Raw genomic sequence first — 23662 nt, forward strand, 5'->3', positions numbered from 1 at the left:
GTTTCTGTGCTAACTGCAGTGCGCGTTGTGTCTCGGGAAGGTCATGGACCAGGTGAGCAGATTCTGCATTCCGTACCTTGGCTTCAGCTGTACGTATCGCTTCAAGGTGTTTTTTCTTGTGGGCTGCAGTCCAGGCTATGATTTCACCCCTCAATACTGCTTTTAGTGCCTCCCATAGCGTTGTTGGGCTGTCCACAGAGTCAGTATTTATTTCAAAGTATGTTTCAGTAACTTTTTGTATGTGTTCCACCAGTTCAGGAAACCCCAGTTAATAACCATTCAGTCTCCAACTGGGCGGGGGGAGTGGTCTGCTGGTTTTAATCGTTAACATGAGTGGGGAATGATCTGAAATACCTCTGGGGCGCAATTGTGCGTTACACGCCTCATAAATGTTACACATTGGTAAGAAGAAGTAATCCAACCTGGATAACGAAGCATGTGCAACGGAGTGGTACGAGCATTCTCTTGTATTGGGATGTAGGGATCTTCATGCATCATTTAACCCCAGTGCATTGGTAAATGTGGCAAGTTTAGTGCATATATCTGGGTTTCTGGATCGTACATGTGTCCTATCCATCTCCGTGTTCATGACTTTGTTAAAGTCACCTCCAATCAACGTGAGGCCTTCAGTGTTGTCAACAATTAGGGGTGTAATATCGTTAGTCAGGGGGGTTAGGAGGTTAGGCAGTGCATATACAGCGATCATAGAGATGGTGCGCTCCCACAGGGTTCCTATTGTGTGTACATATCTACCTCCCTGGTCCTGGGTGACTGCAGTGGGGCTATAGGGGAGTCTTTTATGTACTAGGATCAATACCCCACGTGATCCCATGGTGAATCCGGCATGAAAGGCTTGTCGGTATTTTGTGCGACTAAACAGTGTGCATCTTGTGCCCGCCAGATGTGTCTCTGTTAAGAAGGCCACATCCGGTGAGTGACGGTTCAGTGCTTGCAGGACTAGGCGTCTATTAATTCTATTTCGGAGCCCGTTAACGTTCCATGTCATCACCCGGATGGCTCTGCTTTTATCTACGTTGGTGTTCTGCGCCATGTGACTTGTGCATGTGTGGTGTCAGTGTATTGTATATCTAAGAGCGTTACATGATCCACCAACCCGGATCGGGATTGAGCTGGATTGTGCATCTGTTGGTTCAGTGTCGGGACTCGTTTGCTCTTTCGTTCCATGCGGGTCAAACGCGAGGGAGTTATTGGCATGTACTTCTTGAACTTGGTGTAACTTTTAACACAACAACTCACATCCTTCCACCCCCACCCTATACTCCACCCAACCTGAAGCATCTGTCGCCCCATACAACAATCAAATACCCTGTCAAACGGACAGGTAACTCATTAACTAATAACCATTACCCAAGTCTCTGTGCTTCTGCTTCAACCAATCTCCAACTTTCTTACTTTGGTTGTTCTGTTGCCAAACTGACTGTTCGTGGTCACAGTCTAAATATAAATTCAAGTACCTGGGAGGTGGCCTCGGGCGGCCGCCGTTGCTATGTTTTTTCCGTAATGTTATTTGTGGTTCGGAGTAAGAGTGCATCATCCTGGTTGGTGCTCAGCGGGTTCCACTGCTTGTTCTAGAGCCACTGGTTCCATGTTCACCAGGGGTCTCCCCCGGGGGGCCCGGTCCAGACGAGGCCGGCGTCTATCTTCTTGTCTTGTTGGTCGTGCCGACCAGTCGCCCTCAATGTGGGTCTCCGCCCATTTCCAGGCCTCCTGAGGTTCAGTGAAATGTGTGGACGTACCTTTATGATATATCTTGAGCTGAGCTGGAAATAGCAGTCCGAATTTCACTTTCATGAGAGACAGCTGCGGCTTCAGTGGTTCGAATGATTGTCTTGCACGTTGCACTTCTTTCGTGTGATCAGGGAATAAGGCTATCCGAGAGCCATTATAAGTGATCGTTCTCTTCGCACGGGCCACCTGGAGCAGCGCATCCCTATCACGATAGTTAAGGAGCTTAGCAATTACAGTCCTGGGTGGCATTCCTGGGATGTGCTTGCCAGAAGGTATCCTGTGAGCGCATTCTATTGAGAAAAATTTGGAAAAGGAATGAGGGTCATAGAGTTCTGCTAGCCACTGTTCCAAGAACAGTTCCATGCTCGGTCCCTCAGTTCCTTCCGGAATTCCGAGGATACGCACGTTGTTGCGGCGAGACCTGCCCTCGCCTTCATCCACTCTGGCCTCCAGGGTCTTCAACCGGCGCAGTGTCTGTGACAATTGTTGGTTGATATTGCTAATGTTGTCCTCTGTACCTGAGATGCGTTGTTCCGCTTCCCCCATGCGAGAAGTGAGTTTTTGCAAGCTGTCCACTTTCATTTCCATGGAGGTGCAGGAACTCGCAATGGCCGCCATTACATCTTTCAGGGAAAGGGTGTCCTCTGCGTCTGGAGAGTTTGCCAGTGGTGCTTGATCCATCGGTTGAGATGTCGTGGCGAAAGGATATTGGTTCATTCTGCTTTGTACGCATGATTTCCGCGGTTTGTCTTTCCCCATTCTGTAGCGTGGAAGATGGCGGTTGTAACTGCTGGGGTAGGAGTTGTGTTTAAGTGCTTTCAGGAGTGTCCCTGCAGGCGCAGGTTCTGGATCTATTGTTGCCTCTCTGCCCAGTCCGTGGAAAGCGGATTTCCTCCAGTTCTCCCCACGGGGGCGGGAGGTGAGGATAGGATCAGTCGTGGGCCGCAAACCCTGTGCCACTCACGGGGGAGGCCGCTTCACGCCAACTTGAGTTTCTTGCCCCGTCCCCAGAGCGAAGTCCTAGCCGCACCACCAATCCAACAGCGATCTGTTACTCCAACGAGGGAGGGATCCGTCCGCTCCCCCTCAGAACAGCATTCCTTCCTACCTTCTTTCCGGGGGAAACACGCAGCACTGTGCCGTCCGCTCCGCGTATCACCTGCCACTTCCGCTGCTCCCTGTGTCTCTCCCTCCGTCCTGCACCATAGCTCTGCACACATTGCCTGTCGGTGTTGGGCAGCCTAACCGGGCGACAACACAGCCACGTTCCCAGCCCTTTCATGGACGCCATAGCTCTCTCCCGTGGCTCCACTAAGTCGCGGTGGCCATCTTGGTTTCACGCCTTTGCGCCCGATCAGGTTTCGTTATCGTTGAATATCTCGGTAAAAGGCTGGCTTTCTGCTATCCAACTCCGTATGCCTGTGCCGCACCTTATCCTCTTCACCACAGATGCGTTTGGAGCCAGAATTGTTCCATCGAAAAGGATGTTTAAACAGGATTTTGTCGGCGGCCGCTGGAGCTCCACGAACTCATGTCCTGCCCGCTTGCATGCTGGCCACGCCCCTCTGAGAAACCACTTGTTTAGCTGAATATAAAACTACTCAAAGAGAACTTGAAGTTCCTGGTTGTGTGACCTATAATGGGTGGATCCTGCGATCCAATAACTGTGCTGAGACCAGAGAACCCCTATATGCTAACAAGGAAGCTTGCTATTGTGTCAAAAGGAAAACTACCATTGGCGCATATAAGACGTGGGGAAGGGAACCCTGAGCTGTAAAGAATTGTTGAAACTCAGTCTAAAGACAAAGCTTCAAGATACTTCTTTTTGTGACATCTTTTGATATTGAACTTGGGGAAAGGAACCCTGACACGTGCTGCCCTGTAACTATATTGAACTTCGGGAAGGGCATCTTGACATTTACAAAGATGTGGAACTTTATTATTTCAAGTCCAAAAGAAGGTAAATTGAACATTGTGGTGAACTTATTGACATTTGGGGAAAAGAGGCTGAAGAGTAAGCCCAAGCAGGAAATAGCTCAGAACTTTACTTTTGGAACACTGTCTAGTTTATGGTTGACATCCCTACACATTGTTTTATCTTAGTTGTGAGGGTAAGCATAGGTTTTGGACACAGACAAACTTTTCAGTTGAACCTACTGACAGAGACTATCCTTAGTTTCTTTAGATAGGGAAATCTCGCCTTCTCACAGGGCAAGTAAGGCCTTACACCATCCTGACATTTTTTTTAATAAAAGCATGTTGTTATACATTGAATTTGTTGTCTGTGTCTCATTCCATGATGCCAACCTCACACCATACGGATTTGTTGGGGGTGTTGCCAACATGACGTTTTTGAAATAAAATATTATCTTTGCACAGGGAGTCTTGTGTGAAAAGGAGTTTGATAAAAACTACAAGGGCCGTTAAAGGAACCAAAAACCTATCATATATACATTTTCCGCAGACATATATCTGTAACTTTTTCCACTAGACTTTCCTTTATGCACCATGTTAGCGGTCAACCTTTCACCCCTCACTCTTCTAAAGTGGTCTGCTCCTTTAAACTTGGTGTTTCATTGTATTATCTGATCCTCTTTCCTCTTTTAGTAGGTCCATATATTCTCTCCTGTATCCCGCCTATTCTTTTTTTTATATACATATCTTTTACTAATACTTATGAACAATAAGATCTGTTACAGGTGAATGAAAGATAACATAATAAAATAGCAATATTTCAAAACAAGGTTACTTGACAACCATGGGTTTAACAACTAGTTTAAGTGATAACATAATTCAAAATTTAGTGATTCTCTTATGAGAACGGACAGGGTGGACAGACAAGACAAACAAGATGTTGAAGGGAAGCAAAGGTGACAAGATAAATAAGATTTATAGTAATTGGCAAAATAATTAACTGTGAAAGCTTTGATCTACTTTGGAGACAACAGGTAAATATATCCCATTTTCAAAAAATGTAACTGAATTATTATTAGAGTAAGTATGGCATTTTTCAATTCTATGAATAGAGCAAAAAGAATTTCACCATAAATTATAAGTAAGGTAGTCTAAATGTTTTCAATTAGATGAAATAAGATGAAAATCAATACAAATAAGGAGATTCAATAAATTCAGGGAGGATATTGTGCTCATATAGGGATTGGCAATGGTACCAATCATTAGATTACAAAGAGTTAGAGGTCCATTAAACTTAAAAATAATTTGCAAACAAATCCATACTTTCTTACAAAAAGTAATCACACAGGCTCTCCTATGGCCTTCTGGTATCAGTAGTTTCAATTAACACGAGATCAACCAGAGTTTCTCGGGTGAGCACCCACATGGTACCGGACCCCTGCAGCTGGTCTTTCCTAAACAATTACAGTTCTTTGAACTTTCCTCAATGTGCCACTTTGCGACTTTCATTCAACACAGTTCGGTTTCTTTATCGGTTTTCCCCTCGACTCACCTGCTGTGATGAACCACTTGGCTTTCTTTGTATCAGGAATCAAGGCCGGTACCATGGTAGCAGGCGTCTCCTTCGGTCCTGCTTATCAGCGTAGGCACGCTCCATGTGCCGTTGACATCTGCAGCAACACACGGGCTATTGTTTGAGGTCTTACAATTCCTTCCACGGAGGTCTCGCAGGTCTGGGTCGGAAAGGGCAAAGTTGCTTCTCTCTTGTCAGCCTTTCAGTTATCACTGTCTTTCTCCTCCTCTTCAACTGCCGTGCCTGGATAGCCGTCTTGTTGTGTGGTCTGCCTTGCTTGTCTTGTGCTCTCGTGCTTCACTTTTTTTATCCCTGTGGGGAAAGGAAAGGGCTGTCAGGTGTGAGTGATCCTGATCAATTGCCCAACTTTACCTGACCCTTGGGTTGGGACATGTCAGGTAAACAGTTTTATTAGTCCATTTTCCTTATTGTAGGGAGAAAGTGTTTGTGTCAGAAAAGGGGAGAGTGACATGAGGAATGTTATTCTTTGTCCTAGGTGGGATGGTAAATCCAGAAGGGTGAGATTGGTAGGGTTTGTAAAACAAACAGGAATAATCAGGATTATTATCATGAGATGAACCGGGGGGATTGTGGGAACAGTAGTGTTTTGCCTGAGAAGATTCGGGGTGTGGGAAATAACAATCAGAGGGATGGGAAAGAGAATAACTGGGAGTATTCGAGTAGGACATACGAAAGTAGGGATTCTGGGAGGGGTGGCTCCTGAATATAACTGGGTTTGGGATACGAGGAGATTTGTTATATTTGGGCAAGAGAGATGTGATGTGAGGAATGGAGGCAGATGTGGCACAGCCTACAAAAGCCGCTGGAATTCTGTCCTCCTCACCTTCCTCTTCGCTATAATACTGCACCTCACCTGGGTTATTTCCCAGAGCACAACCCCGGGCTCCCTCATCCAAGTGATCTTCTCTTGCTCGTCCGCTCCTAGGGTTGGGGTCTGAGAGTGTCAGCCCTTCCCAGGCTACCTGAATAAGGACTTCCCGAGGTCTGCTTGGGAGAATACCCTCAGGTTTCTCACACGGACCTACTAGGCCTTGTGAGCATTCAGAACGTGCAAGTGCAGAGAACGTGTTTGTGCAGTGAAGTATCTTCCGGGGTATTATTAAGAAAGAATTCCACAATAAAGTTGTCAATTTTTTCAATAAAGGTGTTGAATTCAAAAGAAATGAGTTAAATCTCCATCTAGATAGATTATTGTGTTGGGGTTCCCATTCAATGGAAGTAAGGACTGGAGCATGATCCGAAACGTTTATGGGTCCTATTACACAATACTGAACAGCAGAGACTAATGAGGAATTAACAAAAATATAGTCAAGCCTAGACAAACATTTGTGTGGTGGGGAGAAGAACGTAAATTCTTTCAAGTCTGGATGGCAAAACGTCAAGAGTCAAAAATATTTAAGAAATCTTTAAAGTTAAAGAAACTCTTGTGGGATTTGGATCACAAATTTAACTTCGAATTTACAAGCCATTATATAATCACAAGAACTTTTTTGGTTTTGCTTGCACCTGTCTTTGCGCCAGTATTTCCTGTCTTCACATATATGACTTATGCTATTCCCAACGAATAAATGAACGCATTCAAGTCCTCCTGTCGAAAGAGAAAGTATATCGTGCCTCCTATTTCAATAAATATATTAATATTGGCCTACGCCAAGCTGCTCGAAAGTCGCTTGCAAAAGAAATCCGTATTGCAAGGTCCTGACCTTAAATCCATGTAAGCCGCCATTTTAGGTCAAGCTGCCATTTTAGGATTCAGTGTGTAAAAGTCACCCTGTGAGTTAAAAATTAAAAATTGACCTCTGTACATAGCTAATATGTAACTTGCCTGCAGGCCACTTGTTGGGGTCGTGAACTGAGACCTTGTCCTTTGTTGACCTATGTGTAGAAGGATTACTCGTGCAATGAAACTAATCCACGACCATATGTTGAGACAATGTATTCAAATACTGAACGAAGAACATCTGTTTAACTACATTATATTAATGTTTAGGAAGGCCTGCATGGAAAATCTTAGAATACACAGTTATTGCAAAGGTTTGTTGATACATGTATTAAAGGCAAACCAGTTGTATGCGGTTGTTTGAGACTTGGCACGAACCCTAGATCGGTGATGTATTAAATGGAATATTAACCCGAAGTGGGGCTGGACATCCCGCCCACCAAGTGTATAAAAAGCGAATGCACTCTAATGTACAGCGTCTCTCACTGAACACATTGAACCACGCTGGAGTTCGTTGTGTTGTACTGAGGGCCGATAGCTATCTGATTTTGCTCTGTTTTTGTAACTGGATTCAGTATAAAATAAAGTACTTTGTATGTTCCTTTGTAACCCGTGTTCGGTGTATTTCCTTTTGGGGTACTCAGCCTTGAAATTTGTATTCTGTTTTCACAGTTGGCGCCCGAATAGGGACCCTCAAGATTGATGCCGGATTGTTGAAGGTTGACGCACGCTATCGGACCGGGATCGGATTGTGTGACATAAGGGGCCCCCTGAACGAGACGCGACACCTCAGCAGCGCTGCACGACCCGATCCTTGGACGATAAGCGTGTGGTCCGAGACGGCATCTTGACGAGGGTCCACTTATCGAGGCGGGCAGATTTGCCGAAATCACCATACACAAGGTAAGATTAGTTAGGTAAGATTCTTAGAAATCCGATCGGACCGCCTTAGGTTTGGTCAGCTGAGTCGTGCCCGATTCTTAATTTAACCCTGACAATTTGAATTTTGGCGCATTGTATCTGCAGACACAATTATTGACCAGGTAACACCAAGAATTTGAGATATGCCTGGGAAATTGTCTACCTGCTTTAGGGCATTATTCCGCAGTGATAGACAATCTTTGGAAATTAGCCGTCCCGCACCACAGGAGGGGTCGCCGGCATGTACTATGTACTGTAAGCATGGCATTGGAAGTATAGTATTTAATGACATTTGGCACAGACAAACCAGACATGCCTCCTAACTTCAGTAGCCAATCAATGGTAGTCTTAAAATCCCTCGTATTGAGTATTTAGAGTCAATTTTATTAAAGAAAAAGGCTAGACCTGCAGCATTTGATGTTTTGCAGAATTGGAAAAAAGAAGCGTTTCAACAACTTAAAAGTAGAGAGAAACATGCACGCCGTCATAAAACGAACGCTGAAAAAGCATTGTTATATGATCAGGACAAACAGTCTGAGGCGACTAAAAATATGGATAGGGCTTTTTCACTCGGTATTCAGAAAATCTATCCTTCTAAAGATCTTCATGTTTCTGATGAGTTTATTGACAAAATATTAAATGAACTAAGGCCTGGTGCCTCTGCGCCACCTCCGTATGTTCCTCTTCCTGCTGCTTTGCCTCTTCCACCTGTTATTCCTCCTCGGCCTGTTGTTGTTCCCGTTGTTCTTGCTCAGCCTAATGTTCCCCTTCCTCCAGCTCCCCCACCTCTTTTTATCGCACCGGTTATAGTACCTCCATCAAATATGCCTGCTCCCTCTCTTCCAAGTGGTCCTGAGCTGCTTGTAATCGATCGAGGTACAGGAACAAAGGTTGTTACTCGCAATACCGTACCACCGGAGAAGAAACGTGAGTTAATTGCATGGGCTAAGCATTGTATGGAGAAGGATGATCAAGCTAGCGTTTTTGCCACACTTTGTAATACGGATAATTTTCCTGAGAAAAATGTTTTTATTGAAGGTTTAGGGATTCAGTTATGTATAATGTGGGGAAGATTAAATAATGCGGATTTTCCGCAAGTGTTAAGGGATCTAAATACTCTAGCGCTTTCTAGAGACACTGTGGAGAAGGTAAATGAGCATGTAGAGAGGTTGTTTGGGTATAGAAAGGAGTTAGAAAAGTTATAGAATGAGGATGACGAAGAGGAAAATATGTATGTACAGAAATGGTTCCTTCCGTGTCGTAAACCGATATCGGAGGAAATACAAATTTGTAAGAAAGACGCGATTAGATGGATTTCAGACATATCGATAACTCCAGTTGAGGTATATGACACATATAGTCAATATACGCCAGAAATACAGAGGAAAGTGATACAGTTAATGGTAGAGTACCTACAGGATGAATGTGTAAAGAGAAAGATTAGTTGTCCCACAAAGTTACTGGGTATTTATAAGAGGGCTTTTTCACTTGACACTTCTTCTACTGCTTTAGCGCTCGATTTAGATCTGTTGCTTAGTAAGCGTTCAGAGTTCCCTACATCTCAGTTGCCTATTAGAGAGGTTCCTCCGACATTTGTCCCAAAGGTTGAGATTGCGGCCAATGTTGCACAGGGTATAGTCGCTGTGGACATTCCCGCACATTATCTATCGCGGTTCGTTCACGTCCCGTTCTCAAGACAGGAAGTGAATACTATTAGGCAATCTATTCCTGATATTAGGAAAAACCTGACAGGGCTCTATAAAGAGATAGAATCCGTTTTGCAGTCCTCAGTGTTCACCTTAGGTGACATTGATTTGTTGTTTCCTGTACTCCTGCCCGTAGATTTATGGAAACAAGTTAGAACTATTGACGACGTACCCGGGTTGGGAGATACATGATGGGGAAAGGCCAGCTGGCAAAAGACCACCTCAGGTGATATTAACTCTGTCTGATAGAATCTTTGCTAAATTAAAAACCATAATTCCCGAAAAGAGAATTATTTGGGACAAGCTTACGGCCTGTGTCCAAGGAAAGTCTGAGGGTGCTACTGAGTTCTTTAATCGGTTCGAACAGGTATTCTCGGATTTCAGTGGACAAGACTTAGGCACAGAGTCTGGGAAAAGATTATTTGTGGACAAATTTGTACGTGGATTGCTGCCTGACATCCAGTCACAAATTATGTCTTCTAAGAGCGCTTGGCAGGCGAAATCACAATCTGAAGTACTGCACATGGCTCAGTACTATGAGAACCGTGTCAATAATGAAAAAGAGAGGATTGAAAAACGGAAAGGCGATTTAAAAACTAAAGTGTTATTGCAGCAAATTGTTAGGGGCCCTAGAGGGGGTAGTTCTCAGGTTAGAGGTCAGTATGTCCCACAGGGGAATGTGCCCTTGGGTCCTGCGAACATTAACCACTGCGCTTATTGTCGTCGAGAGGGTCATTGGCGAGCACAATGCCCCGTCCTTCAACAAAGGTCGAATAATACATTTGGTAATATGGGTAGGCGATCCAGAGGTCGCCCGGGCGTAGGGGGCCCTGGTAGAGGTCAGTTTACACAGGACCCTCAGCAACCTTTTTGGCAGGACAATCAGACTCCGAGTGTGGACACCAGGAACATATTTGATCATCCTTCCGCTGCCTATTTATCTGAAGAACTTCCTTTTGATGATATTCTGTTTCGTTAGGATTGCCGAAGCAGGGTTTGGAACTTACACCTATTCCCGCCAATCAGAAAGGTCCCTACATTGAAATGGTGGTGGGAAATAGGAAACATCCGTTTTTGATAGACACTGGAGCACAGAAGTATTCCATTGATCATTCACGGGTTCCAAACATTCCACTATCAGGGCAAACCAATGTTTCTGTAGGGTTTTCTGGTACACCAGTTGTTTGTCCGGTTTCTATGCCGGTACCTATTTCTTTGGGTCCCTTTACAGACCATTGTCCATTTCCGTTGACTTCGGATTGCGGAGAGAACTTGCTGGGGTTGAATCTGTTAAAAGAATTAAATGCAGTGATTTATTGTTCTTCTGATGGAGTGCACTTGACGATTTCACCACAGCAATTTTCTTCCTCACAATTCTTGACTAGACCTTTGCCTCCAGAATTCATTGATGTACCAGAGAGTTTGTGGGCTGTCGGCGACAATGATGGCGGTGTTTTACAGATTGAGCCTGTCAAAATAGTTTTGAAACATGGAATTGAGCTGCCACTCATTCCCCAGTATAAGATTTCGGTTGAGGGCGAGCAAGCTTTGAAATGTATTGTTTCCGATTTGAAGTTGATTGAAGAAATTTCAGGAAGTTTGTGTAACAGTCCGATTTTACCTGTCTACAAGAAAGGCGATAATGTAATTCCATTCCGTTTCATTATTGATTTACGTGCCATTAATAAAGTCGTGGCACCACAATTTACAATTGTGCCTGATGTAACGACAATCCTAACCATGATTCCAGCTACAGCTACTTACTTTAGTGTTGTTGACTTAAAGAATGCGTTCTTTAGTATTCCTATACACAAGGGTAGTAGATATTTGTTCGCGTTCACCTTAGGGGGACACTCGTTTACATTTACTCGTGCACATCAAGGGTACACAGAGAGTCCTAGCATTTATAGTAGGGCTTTGAAAGAACAACTTGATACCCTTGAGTTGCCCTCTACCTGTACTTTGCTTCAGTACGTTGACGATTTACTTCTAGCTGCTGACTCTGAGAGTGCCTGTAAGGAGGGCACTGTGTCATTACTTATTCATCTAGCTAAGCATGGTCACAAAGCTTTGCTTAAAAAAATTCAATATTGTTGTCAGGAGGTCGCCTATTTAGCCTATCTCCTGTCAAGGAGGGAAGAAGATTGACACCTGAAAGAATAAAACACATTTCTTGTATGTCTGTCCCAAACACACAGAAGGAAGTTAGAGCCTTGATAGGTATGGCTTCTTTCTGTAGGTTGTGGAACCCGAATTTCTCACTAGTGATCAAACCGATGTTGGCTTTGACGAAGAAGGGTATTTCTTCGCCATTTCCATGGAATGCGGTACACCAGCAGTCGTTTGACTTGCTTAAGACTGCATTATGCGCTCTGCACCAGTTTTGGGCACACCAAACTATGAAAAGACCTTTGTGTTGTTTGTGCATGAATGTGATGGATGTGCTTTGGCTGTATTAATGCAGGAACTTGGAGGGAAGAATAGGCCGTGCGGTTACTTTTCTTCCGCCCTTGATCTTGTAGCATGCGCTTTGCCAAGATGTTTGTGCGCTGTCGCTGCTGCTGCCGCGTCTGTAAAACAGAGTGAGGGAATGGTCCTAGGCCATGATCTAACCCTGATGGTGCCTCACTCTGTAGATGTTCTACTGAACCAAACTCAAATGCGACACCTCACTTCTGCATGGTTGACAAGACATGAATTGATCTTGTTTGCTCCTCACATTCAAATTAGGAGGTGTTGTGTCCTTAATCCGGCTGAACTCCAACCTCTGCCGCAAGATACTACTTGCGGCGATGAAGTGCCACATGATTGTTTATATATGACTGAACAAGGGTAGAATTGATTTGAAAGATACTCCCTTGGATAATCCGCAAGGAGAGCTGTTTTGTGACGGCTCCTGCTTCAAACTTCCGGATGGTACATCCACAGCTGCTTGAGCACGGTTGTGGAAACGAAGAGAATCATGCATAATTCTGTGCAGGCCGCAGAGATTATAGCATTGACCCAAGCTTGTGAACTTTCCGAAGGGCTTGCAGTAAATATATATACTGATAGTCAGTATGCTTTTGGGGTGGTCCACAACTTTGGGAGACTTTTGTCAGAGAGAGGGTTCCTAACTTCGCATGGCACCAAAATTCAACATGTGCTCCCTAATAGTGCAACTACTCTCAGCGCTTGCGCTTCTACTCAGTTAGCAGTTATGAAATGTGCAGCAGATCGAAAGATTAGAGATGATATAGGGAAAGGGAATGCTTTCGCTGATCAGATAGCTAGGCAAACTGCTACCGATCTCCTTACGGAGATGTATGTTTCAAGGGAATCTGTAGATGCTTATACAATAGATGAGGCGGTTGTGTCTGTATGGGATATCCAATCTGATGCCACATTAGAAGAATCCAAAAGGTGGGCTGAAGGCTTGGATAAACTTGATGATGATGGGTGGTGGGTGGACATAGTAGAAGGGAAATGGCTACTCCCTGACGCGTACGTCATGATGATGGTCATCATGGCCCATGGTCCTACGCATGTATGTTCTCAGCAAATGACAAAAATGTTAGAGAAGGTTTGGGTAAATGACAACATTTCAAAAATTGCCCAGCACTACGTCCCGGAGTGCATGATTTGCCTGCAACACAACATGGGAAAGGGGACAGTAGCTCCAAGGGGTAGTTTTGGGCCACACTCTGCCCCCTTTGAAGTGATCCACTTTCATTTAAATGGAACGATGCGATAATAACAAATATGTACTGGTGGTTATCTGTGCTTTTAGTAAATGGGTTGAGGCTTTCCCTGTTAAAGATGCTACAGCTATGACTACTGCAAAAATCATGTTAAAAGAATACTTTCCACGGTTCTGTTTGCCAAGAGTTATCTGGTCGGACAATGGTCCGCTGTAATTCTACAGATTTGTACAGCATTACGAATTGACAAACGGTTCCATTCGGCCAGACATGCTCAAAGCGCCGGACTAGTGGAAAGACACAACGGTATTATCAAGAACAAGCTCGCTAAGATGTGTGCCGGCACCAAACTAAAATGGCCGGACGTCTTACCGATCGTGTTATTGTCTATGCGCACAATCCCTCAAACTAAGACTGGGCTCTCTCCATTTGAGGTGGTAATGGGGAGACCTGCCAATATTTGCAACCTTCCTAAATGTAACTCGTTAAGAAATGTTGAAAATGTACTACTTTCAGATTATTGTAGCCAACTGACTAAAAACCTGTATTTGATTTATCACCAGGTACGAGAAGCTTTACCTGTGCGATACGAGGGCCTGGGCCACGGCATACGGCCTGGGAGTTGGGTGCTCATCAAATCGTTTGAGCGCACCTCCTGCCTCGCGTCTCGCTGGCGTGGCCAATTCCAGGTCCTGTTGGTCACCCAGACAGCAGTGCGGGTCGCTGGCCGATAGAATTGGATCCACGCGTCCCACATCAAGAAACTTCCTCACCCTGTGCCGCACGTTACAGAAGAAACAGAATCCCTTGTTCACACTGCAACCAATGATCCCAAAGCAGTAAGCAGCACTGAGAGTGTGTCGGAGAGTATTTCTGAGCCCAGGAGGCTTGGGGAAGCTGCCATTTTGTCTCTGCACTCTCCACAAATTTTGCACCCGGGAACGGCTGTTTCGAATTCAGCCCCTTCACTTGCCTCCGGCACGTTGCTTCCAGCAGGAAGTGACGACATATTGTTTCCGGATCAATCAGTACCAGGAAAAGTACGATATAATCTACGACCACGAAGATAGACTTACGGCACGGTTTTGCTGTGCATCTGATAGACTTACGGCACGGTTTTGCTGTGCATTTGATAGACTTACGGCACGGTTCGGCTGTGCATTCGGAGAAGGAAAAGAGTCATCGAGGGCTTGCTTTTTGCCCAAATTTGAGAAAGGGGATTCTGTTGGCTATGGTTGTGGAAGGACTAAGAAGTCGCTCGACCAGGAGGCCGCCAGCAACAAACTTTGGAGTGTCCGTTTGAAGACTACGATGCCCGCCACCGCTACCGCTCGTATGGGACTTGTAAATAAGGGGGTGACCAACCGGGACAATGGACAAAATCTCTGGGCCCCGAAAATGTATTGCTGTATTCTTATAATGTTATTTTGTTTAATAGTCACTGCCTTAGGATTGTGGTACCTCGAGGAAACTCACTCTTTAGAAATGTTGTTGCCTACTGAAAGTGTGCCCATTGTTCCTACTCCCTTTGTACATTTGCATACTTTATCCCCTTGGGATTCTCAGCACAGACAAAGGTACCACAATAACACTTAACTGCTTATCATGAATGCTACACATGCCATTTTAAATATATCTAACTGTTGGGTCTGCTCACATTTACCGCAACACGGGAATAAGCGGCTAGGTTGGTATATTCATCCTTTACCGTTGACAACTGCTTACTATGCTTCTCTTAGCGCACTGTTTTTTGGCCGATGGAATGATAGCATCTCAGGGAACTTTGATGGCACCAATTTGAATAATTGAGAAATGTGTTTTGACTCCCCTGGGATGCTCGCTTTTTGCAAATAGGAGTAAACCGAATGTTGCTTCTATTTAGGCCTTCTGATAAACTGTCTCGTCCTTTCCAATCTTTGATTTCCTTTAAAATGGCTCCAATAGGCAATAAGGACGCCATGCCTCCTTCTTACACTGTCAACCATAGCCCTGATGCAGTTTCTTTTTGCATACAGAGGAATGGAACTCAGTCAATGGGAAATTTTCTAGGTTGTGCCAACGTTGCAAATTTGACTGGGGAGAACAGACCTTTGTATATAGGCGAACCTGTCTACTTTGTCTGCGGTAATGTAGCATTCCCATGGTTGCCTAGGGATTGGCAGGCAACCTGTTATTTAGGGATCCTGTTACCTGGGGTGTTTATAGCTAGTACAAAAGAAGTTTTAAAGGCTCGTCCATGTCGGGATGAGAATGGTGACACCCCACCACAAATCTTGGGAGATATAGCTAAATCAGTTGCGCCATTTTGGGGGCAGATAGCGAATTCAGAAGATATCAGAAAACTAGCGAGGCTACTGGAGAGAACCATCAACCGGACCACGGACATACTCTATAATATGACGTTAGAACAAAAGGCGATAAGATTATTAGCACTTCAAAATCGAATGGCATTAGATGTAATTTTAGCTGAGCGTGGTGGAGTGTGCAAATTAGTGGGGTCCGATTGCTGTGTTTTCGTACCAGATTCCTCCCCAACTATCTTCAAGGCAATACAGAATCTGAACGTCCTTAGTTCCGAAGTGCATGTTCCCGAGGGAAACTGGGATCTAAGCGCTTGGTTCTGGGACTTCTTGTGATCTTGGGGTTGGAAGGTACTTTCGGTTTTATTAATTATTTTGGGAATCCTGTTGTTTCTTTGTTGCTGTATTCAGTGTCTACCTGGTATGTGTTCGATGCTAGGGGGATGTTGCGCACAAGCGATAGGTTTGATAGGACATAAAGTGTATGCCCCAGATAAGACTTCCAAAGAATATGTGTTGAAGGATATTTTTGCAAATGACCTAATGGCAATAGATATTTCCGACAGTGATTCAGGGTGCATGGACGATGATGCATGGAGTTATTTGCAAGGAGACCCAAAGTAGTTTTTAGCACTTGACATAGGCCAAAAGGAGGGTTAGTGAAAAGAGAAAGTATATCGTGCCTCCTATTTCAATAAATATATTAATATTCGCCTAGGCCAAGCTGCTCGAAAGTCACTTTCGAAAGAAATCCGTATTGCAAGGTCCTGACCTTAAATCCATGTAAGCCGCCATTTTAGGTCAAGCCGCCATTTTAGGATTCATTGTGTAAAAGTCACCCTGTGAGTTAAAATGGTGGACGATGTCATTCCAGAATACAACATGGCCGTCTTGACCTCTGTAGATAGCTAATGTGCAAATTGCCTGCAGGCCACTTGTTGAGGTCGTGACCTGAGACCTTGTCCTTTGTTGACCTATGTGTAGAAGGATTAGTCGTGCAATGAAACTAATCCACGAGCATATGTTGAGATAATGTATTCAAATACTGAATGAAGAACATCTGTTTAACTACATTGTATTAATGTTTAAGAAGGCCTTATTGGAAAATCTTAGAATACACAGTTATTGCATAGGCTTGTTGATACATGTATTAAAGGCAAACCAGTTATATGTGGTTTTTGAGACTTGGCACGAAACCTAGATCGGTGATGTATTAAATGGAATATTAACCCGAAGTGGGGCTGGACATCGCGTCCACCAGGTGTATAAAAAGCGAATGCATTCTAATGTACAGCATCTCTCACTGAAACATTGAACCATGCTGGTGTTCGTTGTGTTGTATTGAGGGCCAATAGCTATCTGATTTGGGTCTATTTTTGTAACTGGATTCAGTATAAAATAAAGTACTTTGTATGTTCCTTTGTAACCCGTGTTCGGTGTATTTCCTTTTGGGGTACTCAGCCTCGAAATTTTGATTCTGTTTTCACACTCCAAGCGTTGAGTCAGTTAGGCTGCAATAGTCTAACTGACTCAACGCTTGGAGCACGAATTGGACTTTTTTTAGCAGATGGGATTTGACCCCAATTACTAAGTGGACTGCAATAAAGCAGACTATTGGGGCCGCGATACTTTAGGAAATGCCCGGATTTGAGAAAGGCAAAGTGTAATGCCGAAACACATGTCATCCAAAAGGGCCTAGAATTATCACAAAAATAAAAAAAATCTACACGCAGACGGACTTGAATGCTATCATTTATTCGTTGTGAATAGCATAAGTCATATATGTGAAGACAGGAATACAAAGAAAGGTGCAAGCAAAACCAAAAAGGTTTTCTATTTTTACTAACAGAGTTGAGGAGCTCATTGGGCCTCATTAGGACCCAGGCGGTAAGGGGTTTACGGCGGCGTAAACAGCGCCGACCCTTACCGCCTGATTCCGAGGTCCCTTAGCGCCATGGAGGTTTTAACACCTGCTCTTAGCAGGTGTTAAAATCCATGGCGCTAAGGGACCTTGTTGTTAATTACGCCACCGTAATTTACGGTGGCGTAATTAACGCCTTCCCCACTCCCATTATGCCCTATGGGGCAAAAATGGGAATGGGGAAGGGTAAATGGGTTAATGGGGACTTACCGCCCCACTCACCTCGGAATGGGGCGGTAAATCCGCCAACCACCATGGCGTAAACATAGTTTACGCCATGGTGGTAAAGGTACGACCCAGGTGGTAACTTACCGCCTGGGTCGTAATGAGGCCCATTGTCTCTGTGTTTGCATACACCTGTGCGACAAACTGAAGGTTAACAAAACAGAATCTCCAATTCAGAAATTCCAATTTCCAAATAGATTTTGAGCATAAGTATTGGTCGCGAGAGTACAAATATAAGGGTATCACCAAAAAGCACCTCAAATTGAACCATTATATAACCACATACCTGATTAACATAACTACAAATGATTAAACAATCAGATCTGTTCTCGATTAATCTTTTTTAAGATTATTACAAGGTTATTTCAAAAGCAAGGATTAGGAGCTGTGGTCCCATAAATATTTACAATAGTAGGTGATAAATTATTAATGATAGTATCTATAACAATCGAGCAACCCTCAGTATCCCTCTCCATTAATTAGTTGAATCTTTGTTTTTTTTATTCATAGGAATCGAAAGGCACTAGAGAAAGACATTTCCCATCCAAAGGTTTTTAAGTTCGTAATATTTACTTTCAGAGTCTAACTGGGTTTCTTGGATGCAGGCAATGTTCATCTTAAACTTGGATAATTGTGATAAAATTTGTTGATGCGTGACGGGATGATTGAGTCCCTTAACATCGCATGTCACAACTTTAATACTCATGAAGTGATAGAACGCAGATGGTCTAAATCTGAGGAGTAGAAGGCAAGTATAGAAATAAGAGAGCCTGTTGCATGGCATCCTTCTGAAGCTGATTACTAAGTGTTCTTCAGATGCACTTAAATCACAGGGCTAAATCCCTTATAGAGTCCACATCATGACCGTCAACGCTGTCATGATGTGGACTCGGTAAGGGATTTAACCCAGTGATTTGAGTGGATCTGAAGAACACTTAGTGATCAATTAAGAATATTGTGGGTATTATTCAGACCCCTACACAATCAATCAACTTCAATTAAAGCCCAGTTTTGAGAAAGGCCTAAGGGCCGAAACACGTGTCACCCAATAAGGGCAGAACTAATCAATAAGGGCATAATGAAACAAGTTTGGAATAAGACAATTTCAACTGTGTTATTGATGATTGATGCAACCAAAGGATGCAACCATATACAATTTTAAAGACTTCTATACCGCATTGTATATGCAGCAGAACACATACCCCAGTGTTGATACTGATGGGTTTCTGGAGAGCCTACCCCTGACACAATATTGGAGGACACCAAGGTACTTCCGGACTCACCAATAACCATTGAAGAAATGGATAAAGCTATTTACAATCACCCCTCTGGTAAAACTCCAGGGTCGGATGGGCTTACTGAATAATTTTATGAACACCATTAGGCCCTTCTCAGTAAGAATTTATTAGAGGTTTGTGAGATGGTCACTCCCGGCTACAATGAGAGATGCGGTCATCACAGTACTTTTGAAACCTGGCAAGCCTGTTGGTGAGGTTGGGTCCTAGAGCTCTATCACTGATAAATTCCTATGTCATGATCTTTGCTAAGGATCTTGGCGAATAGACTTATGCCACTGATGGAATATATAATACATCCTTATCAATCTGGGTTTATAACTGGTAGATCTACTAGTTTGAATATATGCAGTGTGTTCACAAATGTGGAGCACATTGACCCTACCATACAGGCAGTTCTGACCACCTTAGATGCTCAGAAATCGTTTCAGTGTCTTGGAAATATATGTATAGGGTGCTGGCACATTGTGGGTTTGGTCCCCGATTTATCTCTTATAGTCACCTGTTGTATATGTCCCCTACAGCAAGGATCTGCACTAATGGCAAATTATCTGATTCCATGAATATAGTTAGGGGCACTGACATGGAAGTCCATTTTCCCTGTTACTATTTGCAATTATTATTGAGATGCCTGCAGACATGGCAAGACAAACATTCATGCAGGGGTCTCAAGATTGGTGTGATAAACAATTTCTTTAAATGTAGACTATGTGCTGCTGTCAAATCAGAACCCGCAGAACAATCTGGGGCCCATTATGTCTGATGTGGCTACATTTGGGCTCCTCTCTGGCTTATGCATAAGCCGGTCCAAATCCGTGCTGTTCCTGCTCACAATGGAAACAGCAAAACCTTTAGAGGTTAATGACTTTACTTGCGCCCCATCGGGTATAACATACTTGGGAATTAGAAGTTCTAGCACCTGGGATTCACTGTATAAAGATAACCCTCATATCTACTTGGATGCATTAGCTATTAAATTGCACAGGTGACATTGTTTGCCACTCACAATAGCGTGCCAAGTCTAGTTGTTCAAAATGGTAGTCCTCCCGCAATGTTTATATTTTTACCAGAACATACCCTTTTAGTCTGGACACTCCATCAATGAACTGGCTTCGCTAATATTAAAGTTCATGTGGCACCCCAGCCCAGTATGCATGAAGTGGTCTTGGATATCTTAACCATGTGATAAGGGGCACTTTAACTATATATTGCTTAGTGGCACAGGCTCAATATGAATTCTACTGGTTCAAGTCAGACGTCAATACTCCACATTTTTGTATTGAAAGGAATATCGTCAGACCATACAAGATTAGATCCTTGTTGCTAAATTTCAAGTATGCTGCAAGGAAGGCATGGCATCAACAGTAAGACAGACACAAGTGACCACAATTCAAGGGTGTTTATTGAACTTCAAATAAGGGTGTGATAAACGCCTCTCTAATCCTAAATCTACAGATGGGAGCAAGCTACGACCATCAAAAAATTATGACGCAGTCCTAGTGTGTACTTTCAAAATATAAGGCCTATACTAAAAAAACTATTGCCAATTCTTACCTATAAATACAAATAGTGTGGGAAACAGGGTTATGGAAAAGAAAGAAATGTTCAAAATTACATGTCAGGATATTCAGGCCGTTGGCCTCCCTTCCCCACGTTTTCAGCACGGACAAGGCAGTTCACTCAAGCATAGCACAATCTCTAGCTTCTTTAGAATGAGGAAACAGTTCAAGCAATAGAATCAGGGCCTCGACGCACAAGTCTCCTCGTTCTTAAAGTCTCTTCACATCAAGGGCCTGATGTGTCCAAATAAACAAGTTCCTCTCTTCCTCAGATTCTCACAAGTATTCACTTTCAGTAATTCACTATTCACCCTGGATCCCCCTCAGCCGGGCTCAGTTCCCGTTAGCACAATGTTTGTCACTTTGGACCCCCCTCATCAGGGCTCAGATCCTTTCTATACAATGTTCTTAGGATATTCCTCTTTCAGGTGACTCACAGTTCATCCGGATCCCCCTCAGCTGGCACTCATACCCTTTAACACAATGTCAATTTAACATCAAGTATCGAAGACTTTTGAATGTGCACAGGGTTTGGCTTGACCCGTTGCACGACCGCTTCGATTTCACAATTACTTTTCTTTTAACGTTCGTTACCTTTCAGTTGTATACCTAACAGAGACTTTTGAATGAACACCCATATGATGCCAGACCACTTTGTCTATGGTATCTAATCTTTAGCTTCAAAGTTCAGTCGCTCTTCTGCTAGTTTAATTCTATTTACAATGTTTGCCACGTATACTTCATACTTTGTTCTCTTCACTTTTCTTTATACAATGTTGCCGCTTGCAACCTTGGTTTCCACACAGACCGGTCTGGTATCAGTCTCCCCAACTCAACGGCTGTGCCGACTTCACTGGTGCTGCTTTGTTGTAGGAGCCAAGGATAGTACCACGGCGGCAAACGCTGCTTCCCGCCTTGACTATCGACGCAGGAGAGTCCCTGGTACCTCCGACAAATGATGCAGGATTCTTCAGCTTTAATTCCAGGTCTTATGTTTCTTATTTTCGATGGCTCATGAAAGATATGGGGCCTCATTACAGGTCGGGGCGGTCCGGAATTAACAGTGCGGTAAACCCGCCACCACTGTTAATTCCAGACCGCCCGATCCCGAATCCTGCAGGCGGGAGGTGATCTTCCCTCCAGGTCTGACCTGGCGGGTTGAACACCTCCCGCCTGCAGCCGGACGTGGAAACACCAGCACCATCACGAGATGGTGCTGGTGTTTCCACTTCCCCATTCCCATTGAGTCCTATAGGACTCAATGGGAATGGGGATTTACACCATTCCGCCTCCGGGATTCCCAGGACACCAGGGTCATAATGCCCTGGTATTTCCGGGAGTCACAGAGGCGGAATGGTAATACGAGTCTGGCGGTAACCAGGCGGTTTTACCACCGCAGTTACCGCCGGACTCGTAATGAGGCCCATGGTCTTTCGGTGAAAAGGTCAAGGGCACTTCCCTCCATGCAATCCTCTTCAGTCTCGCCGTCTTCCGCCTCATTTTAAACTGCCATCTTGGAACTGCTGCTTCCACGCTTAGAGTGTGCTTTTGTGCTTTGCCTTTTATCCGTGTGGAGAAGTGTGATGGGAGATAGGCGTGTGTAATGATCAGTAATTGCCTGACCCTGCCTGACCATTGTAGTGGGACATGTCAGGTACACGGCTCGGGTGTTTGTCCATTTTCCCTCACAGTGAGCTGTCTGTGAGAAAGTGTTTGTGTCGGAAAAGGAGGGGGGGTTGAGTCCCTGCATATCCTACCTGGCAGGATGGGGTAAAGGTGTTATAGAGAAGAGGATACTGTATCTCTCCATCCGGTGTACCACTTCCATTCCCTAAAGACCACCCACCCAGGTGATCCTCCCACACTGTTCCAACCCCAGCTACTTGATCAAAAAGCGATGGCTGTGTCCTGGCGACCTGGATGACAGATACCGGGGGACTAGTGGATGAGACACCTTCAGGGTCCTCACATGTACAGACGCATGCCTGTTTGATCCAATGAGGGCTACAACCATAGCCTGGAAGAAAATATTTCAATTTACGAAGGTGGCCGACACCCATTACAGGGAAATTCCCTTATGGAATTGTCAAGCTCTTCCACCTACTCTTGCCGAAGGTCTGTCCAGAGCTTGGGAACGATTACAATACACAAAGCTGGAAGACATGTATACCCAAGGGCAATTGATTACCATCTCGCGCCTTGGAATCACATTCGATTATACAGACTGTAGGCATCATTTCAGTCTGCATGGGAAAACATTCCGGATGAACTACTAAATACTCTTGTCTTTCAGATATTGCATGTGAGAAGAATTGCAGCTACCATGTGTCTGCGCTCTATAAATTGATCTTGAGCCTAGCCTCTACTGGTATGTCCAACATCCGAAATAAATGGGCCAGAGATTTTGATGTCAATATTACGGATATGTGGAGGGACATGTGAACCCTTACACAGGAGGTATTGTTGAACTCGATATTTTGGCTTGTCCAACTCAAAATATTGAACAGAAGCCACTACACACCTGCTAAGATGCGCTTCTTTAGACTGGACTATGTGGGTATATGTCCCAGATGTGGTTTTGCTAAGGTGACTTATGCTATGGTCCTGTCCCAACTTATCAGAAATCTGGGGTGAGGTGAACGCAACTCTAGGCAAGGGACTCTGTCTGCAGCCTACCCTGCTTATGTGTTTGTTTGGTCAGTATGCAGAAACCCCCAAATCTTCACGCAAATTGATTCATTTGGGATTTCTTCTCACTAAGAGATGCATTTTATTGCAGTGGACACATAAAAGAGCCCCTACAAGGGGACAGTGGATGATGGATGTCGTTTGGTCCAATAATACGGAAGAGGTGTGAATGTCCTTGTCACCCGTATCCATTTGATCCACGAATATCAAATTTTTCACTGTATTTGTTGAATAATGCCCCTTTGTCTGAGCAGATCTGTGAAGACTAACGTGTGGATTCCCACCATGTATCTGTACTGATCTACCCCTTATCATTGGCATGGTGAGAGATCATTACTTGATGTATGATTTTCTGCACTTCAATAGTTGTATTGATTTCTTAAAGTCTGT

The 23662-nt window shown here is 44.1% G+C and overlaps 1 long non-coding RNA gene across 1 annotated transcript in view; it reads right to left on the minus strand.

The window, feature by feature from the left end:
- The window catches only part of LOC138467901 (uncharacterized), a 51848-nt gene that overhangs the window by 24247 nt on the left and 3939 nt on the right, over positions 1–23662 (minus strand). Inside the window, exon 2 of the long non-coding RNA XR_011268164.1 lies at positions 5216–5548. This is a non-coding gene — a long non-coding RNA (uncharacterized lncRNA). The remainder of the gene's footprint in view (positions 1–5215; positions 5549–23662) is intronic.

Source organism: Ambystoma mexicanum, chromosome 4q, assembly GCF_040938575.1.
Source record: "Ambystoma mexicanum isolate Mex_15411 chromosome 4q, UKY_AmexF1_1, whole genome shotgun sequence".
NCBI lineage: Eukaryota > Metazoa > Chordata > Amphibia > Caudata > Ambystomatidae > Ambystoma > Ambystoma mexicanum.